This window comes from Engraulis encrasicolus, unplaced genomic scaffold (genome assembly GCF_034702125.1).
Source record: "Engraulis encrasicolus isolate BLACKSEA-1 unplaced genomic scaffold, IST_EnEncr_1.0 scaffold_37_np1212, whole genome shotgun sequence".
NCBI lineage: Eukaryota > Metazoa > Chordata > Actinopteri > Clupeiformes > Engraulidae > Engraulis > Engraulis encrasicolus.
The window spans coordinates 82,501-90,000 of record NW_026945676.1 but is presented as its reverse complement, the minus strand read 5'-3'; the positions used below and the strand labels follow the sequence as shown (position 1 = coordinate 90,000).

At 42.2% G+C, this 7,500-nt stretch overlaps 1 protein-coding gene and 1 long non-coding RNA gene across 2 annotated transcripts in view; one reads left to right on the top strand and one right to left on the bottom strand.

The window, feature by feature from the left end:
• Positions 1–1,798, bottom strand: part of LOC134443869 (uncharacterized) — a 2,909-nt gene extending 1,111 nt beyond the window's left edge. Inside the window, exons 1-2 of the long non-coding RNA XR_010033755.1 lie at positions 1,549–1,798; positions 1–747 (exon numbers count right to left, since the gene is read on the bottom strand). The exon at positions 1–747 is cut by the window's left edge and continues 56 nt beyond it. This is a non-coding gene — a long non-coding RNA (uncharacterized LOC134443869). The remainder of the gene's footprint in view (positions 748–1,548) is intronic.
• Positions 1–7,500, top strand: part of kif21b (kinesin family member 21B) — a 126,332-nt gene that overhangs the window by 40,971 nt on the left and 77,861 nt on the right. The window lies entirely within an intron of this gene.

Sequence of the window (7,500 nt, the reverse complement as noted above, 5' to 3'; positions counted from 1 at the left end):
CCTCCTCTAACCTGGAAGTTTTACCCGGCCTTTGTTGGATTGGTGTTGAGGTGGAAAGGGTCCATGGTGCATCTGTTTTTATCTTGACACTTTTCTTTGTGGAAATCTCACTGGAATGGCACCTCTATAACATAATAAGCTACAGATAAGTCAAATGAGGCACACACAATGTTCCCAGGAATATATAGGCTAATGGCAAGGCATTTCACTTCACATGCAACATTTGACAGTGTCATACCACTAGTAGAGGTATAGGCTATGTTTGACACATTACTAACCGTTGCTGTGGTAGTGATAACATTACATTACATTACATTACATTGCATTTGGCAGACGCTTTATAACCAAAGCGACTTTCAAAAGAGGACATAATCAAGCCAACATCACAAGCAAATAAAGTGCACAGGAGATATACAGAACAACAAGTGCAGTTGCAAAGAGGGTTAGTTTTTTTTTTTTTTTTCATAAAGAGTAAATAACGAGTACACACACACACACAAACACACACACACACACACACACACACACACACACACACACACACACACACACACACACACACTAAACTAAACTAAACATCATGTCAGGAGTCTGCCCTGGGGCAAGGCCAGTTCAAGCATTAGTCTAGTAGGAAAAAACGTAATGCCCCATCGACAGCTGTGATGCCGAGATGATCTTCTGGCTGTTGGTGGAGGTGGCACGGTTTGGATGCTGAGCGAAGAGAGTAACACCGACGCCTTAAGTGCTCTGAAAAACAAGCAGGATACACACCTTATCAAACGACACAACGCAATACATCCAGCCGCTTCCATTTAGACGACGTGGCATTGATCGCAATGTTTTTAGTGAAACAGCAAAACTGACTAGACAGAGCATCGTATGACATCCGATGTCCCATCAGTCCTTATAGAACTGGTTCTAATGAGGCGAATTTTTACTCAAAAGCCCTAAAGTGCTATAGCATTGAATGTCTTAGCTGCTGGGCAATGCAAGGACAGACGGTCCTTGCATTGCCTAGAGAACTACAGTATGTAAACAACAGACAACGTCTCGTCGTGAATTCTTGTTTGAACAGGCCTGTAGTTGAGTGGTGCCAGGGGAAATTCTGGGTTGTCTGTGTGCTCGAAATACGGTAAACAAATTGTTTATATTGTTCTCGGACTACGTTTAGCTCTCCTCCGAGTCAACCGCTAGAAGCTGGTGAAATCACACACACGACCATGCATGCTAGCTACAGAAAGCAATATATTTGCACCAGGATGACGTTGAAAGGAGTACGATGAGTTATTTACAGATTACGGAGGGAGGGTGTCTACACACCGGATGCACGCCAAAAACATACACGCTTTGGTCAGAATACGAATGACATTCAACTTAGAATTAAGTTGCTTAACAAATCGACAGACCAAACACAGCTAGAGCTCTATTTACATATTGAGGAAACAAGAGCTAATAACAGCTAGCATATCGTACACCTCAGTCATTTTGTCATTTTTAACAGCCACATATTGAGAGCTCATACTTGTACTTTTCTTACATTTTACTTACCAAAACTGCAGAGCTTCCGAGATAATACGGATTAGTATATCCAAAGGCACAACAAGACCAAAGTATGGGGAAAGTGAATCAATGAAATAATCCATCAAAGTGATGAAGTTGTTCAAAGTAAGGACTTCCCTGGAGGGACTTCCTGGCGCACGACACCGGCGCGGGACTGACTGAGTCGAACGTCTCCTTGACGACGCCCTGTCAATCAAAAAAATAATTCTAAAGAATGTCAACTGTCAATCAACGCAGATAACAGCACTCATTGGTCATTTAAACTATTTTAATAGCTCTCTCAAACAGAGGGTTAGCCAAAAAAAAATACCTGGGTGGTATGAAAGGGACGGGAAACTATCGTTTAATAGAAAACGAGCATACACGGCATGAATTGCTTCGGAGGTACATTGCTTTAAGCCACACATAGAGAAGCATGGAAAAAGGCACTCTACTTCCTACTTCCGCCGCCAACATGGCGATGTCCCGCCCCCCGCCGTTGCATCACAACAGAGTAGAACGTACCTTATCCCCTTACTTACTGTATCATTGGTTTGATGTCATTTCAGCTTTGGCTGTTATCTCAATCTGTGCTTTTGATGCACACACACACGCATGCACACACACATACACATGCACACACACATAAAACATGCATGCAATCACACACATGTACACACGCACACACACACACACACCCACACACACACACCCACACACACACACACCCACACACACATGCAAGCACACACATGTACACACACACACACACACACACACACACACACACACACACACACACACACACACACACACACACACACACACACACACACACACACACTTCATTTAAGTGTATGCTTCTGACCCTTTAATTGCTGAAGCCTTAGTAATTCATGACACTGATGCACACACGCACATGCACACGCGCACACACACACCCGCACACACACACACGCACACACACTGATGCAAAACAGCTCTCAACCAATAGGAGACCAGATAGCAGCACTGCTCTCAACCAATAGGAGACCTGATATCTGGACAGTATCTGGACCAATAGGATGGAAGATAAATGGCCATGGAAGAACAGATGGCACATAGTAGGGCTGCACAATTAATCGAAAAATAATCAAAATGGTGATAAAACAGTGAAATCGAAGTCATGATTTTAATCGTGATTTAATCGTGGCAATAGTGACCTACTTTTGAGAGCGTCCTTGAAGCCAGAACATACTGACAGGCTGGTGTTTCTGGCCAGAAAATCTGTCCACTTAAGTTTCATGCTATTGCCTTTACATAATTATTACAATTCATTTTATTTTGCTCATCCCGTATGTAATTCATTCTTGGTTATATTTCATCTTGTTATAATTTTCAAAAAAATCAGCAAAAATCAATAATCGTGATTAATAATCGTGATTATGATTTTTTCCGTAATCGTGCAGCCCTAACACATAGTGGAGCAGGTGTTGCATCACGTAATGGAATGTCAAATTACATGATTGAACTACAAGCACTCAGAGAGCGCAGACCTCCGCCAAGGAAGCTGCTTGATACATTTGACTTTGTTACACCGTAAGTCTTTCCGCGTTGTTTTTGTGTAGTTCCCGCAATTCAATTTCTGGTCATTAGTGGGCGTTTAGATGGTGAAGAATCTTTTGGAAAGTCCTGGTTGGTTCCGGTTTGTGATCCGGATCACCACCAGAATTGAATCACTTGTTGATTCGTTTTTGAGTTATGCTACAGACAGACAGACAGACAGACAGACAGACAGACAGACAGACAGACAGACAGACAGACAGACAGACAGACAGACAGACAGACAGACAGACAGACAGACAGACCAACCGTATCACGCACCAGTCGTAAAGTCTTCACGAAAAAAATGGGGGAATTTCTGGGGGAAATTGTGTACAAGGACGTGGTGAATTCACGATATTGCCCGTGTTTCGTGGTTGATTTACGGTTTCAGTCTCGTGGTTGATTTACGATATGCATTGAAAACTACGTGGTTGATTTACGATATGCATGCGTTGGCATTTGCGTTGGCATTTTTGCACAGGGGCGGGGACCGGCCGCGACAGAACCAGAACCAGGGAACGGCAGCTTTTGTGATATGCACCGGAATTCTCATCCGCCTTGTACAGGGTACAGTGGGGTAAATCAAATATAGCCTACCTGTGTAACAATTCGGTTCCTGCCGTACAGTGGGGTAAATCAAATATGGCCTACCTGTGTAACAATTTTGTGATATGCACCGGAATTCTCATCCGCCTTGTACAGGGTACAGTGGGGTAAATCAAATATAGCCTACCTGTGTAACAATTCGGTTCCTGCCGTACAGTGGGGTAAATCAAATATAGCCTACCTGTGTAACAATTTGGTTCCTGCCGTACAGTGGGGTAAATCAAATATAGCCGAATTCCGGTGCATATCGATATCGGTTCCTGCCATACATTTGTCCCACATCGCTTGATGAGAATTCCGGTGCATATCACAAAAGCTGCCACACCGGCCGCGACAGAACACTGCAGATACATTCCTTTGATCAAAGTAGCCTACATCAAATGCACTGTAGCCATGACAGAACCGGCCGCCTCCCGATTTAAAACACCGCTGATAGCCTGATTACACTCATGCCCGTAGGCCTACTCCTTCCCAGTAAAAATAAAATAAAATAACGATTGAATAAATAAGTAGCCCCTCGTGCCTTCTTTATTGGAATGCGGAGGTAGGTGCAATGAAAATATCGGAGTGAGGAGTTAGGTGCAATGAAAAGCGAAAACATTTTATTATTGCCCGTGTTTCGTGGTTGATTTAAGATTTGAGTCTCGTGGTGGATTTACGATATGAATGCGTTGGCATTTGAAAACTACGTGGTTGATTTACGATATGCATGCATGTAGTCTACAACTAAAACGTGTTTTGGCAGCTGATGAATGGCAGCGCATCTTCCTGATTTCCACCTTCTGTTTAAAATGACACGGGGAGTGACATGAAGCCGCCCACCGATTTAAAACACCGCTGGTGATTAGGCTACACTCCTGCCCGTAGGCTATCTTTGAATTTACACTCCTGCCCGTATCCGTATCCACATGCATATGTAGCCTACTGCGTCAGGGCGGTGGGTCCCAGACGCTGATGCTACTGATGCTGATGCACCACTCCTACTCACCTTTTCTCTGAAAGATGCTGATGTAGGCCTAGTCACCACCTTGCCCAGTGGTTTTCAAAGTGTGTGTGTCACAAAGTGTTGATTAAATGGTCTCTCTTAACACTACTCTTACTGTATTATTATAAGGCACTCTAGAATGGTGCAAGAGCTCCCATTCATTTTCAATGGGCGGTATTTTCAATGGGACTATTATTGTATAGGTAGGTTTGATACCTCACTACATCTCCATCCAGAAGAATTGACCAGGATTATTACAGACACGGTATACACTAACATTTAATGTGCATTTACCACTGATATTATAGAAGAAACTCACACGATTTCAAGTATTTATTTACAGTATTTATTTACACACACACACACACACACACACACACACACACATGCGCGTGCACAGATTTTGGGGGGCAGGTGCATTGTTTAAAAAAAACACACACAAAAAAACAAATAAGCTTTGAATAATAATAATAATAACACTATAATGATAGTAATAAAAACAAAAGAAATCAACACAAAAACAACTAAAATGTGCCTTACACACACACACACACACACACACACACACACACACACACACACACACACACACACACACACACATGCGCGTGCACAGATTTTGGGGGCAGGTGCATTGTTTAAAAAAAACACACACAAAAAAACAAATAAGCTTTGAATAATAATAATAATAACACTATAATGATAGTAATAAAAACAAAAGAAATCAACACAAAAACAACTAAAATGTGCCTCACGGTAGCCAGACTGAGCCCTCCTTGTGAATCAGGTCTGGAGTAAAGTACTTGGTAAATGTTAAAGGGACACTGTGCAGGAAATGGTCAAAAAAGGTACTGCAGGAATGGGCAACCCGCGGTAAATGCAGCTATTATTATTTTCTGTTCTCCCATACTTCTTTCCTCCTAAATTGGATCCTCCAAACTCTTCACTGAAATGATGGTGTGAAAACGGCAGCCTGTATTGTATTTCATTTCATCTTGAGCTAATGTTAATGTCTTACATTTACCAGCTACAGTTTTGGCAGATTCATTGACTTTTGACAACTCACAGGTTTGTCTTTATATTCACAGTAAGAACACGCCCTTTGAAGCTGCAGCAGGACATAGAGGGCCGCTATCTTAACCTTCGACAGAGGAAGCAAGCTCTGTACCGAAAGAATGGTATCTTTGTAATGTCCATAGAAAGTATTTCAGGATTTTTTAGTTAGTGCAGCTTACGCATAACCTCTCAGTCCTTGTATTTTCTGATTGTTTTCCAGACAGTGGTCAGTTGCGTCATCGTCTGCGGAGCGAGATGACTGTTGTTAAGAACAGGCTTCTTAAAGACATTGCCACCTTCAACAGTGCATCGCCAACAACGACAATCGACATTGGAACCGTGGAGCGATCATTGTCAGGAGATGGACCAGCTGTTTTTTGGCCTTGGGATGTGCAGGGGAGTGGTAAGAGAATTGTTCATTTATTCTGTTTTAGGCTACTCAAGTGTTTTTTTTTGTCATTCAAACATTTAAGTGACACCATTACAAATCTTGAAACTGCCAGTTTTCAATTACATACTGACAATTACCACATGGAAAAGTGACAGGGGGTGGGGGCCATCAAGGGTGTTACAGGCCCATCTAATTAGTATTCAAACAACAGAAACTGGATTAATTTACTAGTACTTTTTCACACTTGTAAGGAAACAACAATGCTGTTAATATGTCTGTACTCTACTCTACTCTACTCTTTGCCTTTCAGTCAGACTTGAGGACAAGCATGCCTACTTTGTGGCCTCGATGCGCAGGAAGCGCTTGGAAGAAGAGAAAGGCATCCTCGTGAAGGAGATGGAACAGCACACTACATCACTGAAAAGATTGATGTCTTGTCTAGAAGCAAAGATGTCATCGGCAGGTAAGTTGCAATTGTCAAACCTACTGTATATGTACCATCAAATAAAAAAATGAGAATTTTGCTTTCTTTGACATTTATCTGCACTGTTCAACTTGGAGGTTGTATTCTGACATGCCATGTGTTTGTCGTCGTATTTTTGATGTTGCATCTGCAGAGTCACAAAATGAGGGCCTTTCTGCCTTCTGTCGAAGACGGCTTCATGACCTGACAATCGTCCATCTTTCTGCTGTGGCAAGCTACAGGGCTGTTTTAAGCCCACAGGGGACCAATAGGCCATCTTGTGAGGAAGGGCAGGGAGATGACGGGAATGAGGACGATGTACACAGCAGTGATTTCTCATACACCAGTGATGAGGAAGAAACGGAGTGTAGGTACGGTGTAGAGAAACAAACATTGCATGGGAAAAACACAATGTCCAACTTACTTTGTTTTACCTCACAGAGTGTGAAGGGGCATGCTAATGTATCCCTTAGCTACTAATCTTTCCCTAATCCATTTTCTGTCTTTGTCATCTTTCTAGTTCTTTAATCTGAGACGGTTTGGAATCATCAATCATCATTCCTTGGTAAGTGTTTTGAAAGAATACTTTGAATACCAATGTTTGATATCTTCTGTAATTACTGTAGTATGTATATAAAAGAAGTGAGTACATTTCTCACTTGTCTGCATTTTTGTAAGTGTTTCTTTAAATGGGACATTTCTTAAAATGATATTGACACAAGGAACATTAGACAGCATGAAGTTATAACTGCTGTATATTTACTTATTATCCCTATTCCCTCCATCATCTCCTCCAAGACACCCGCAGCTGTCTCCTTTCTCCTGCTTTCTCCAACACACCAACAGCCTCTCTCTGTCCTGCTCTCCTCTGTCTCC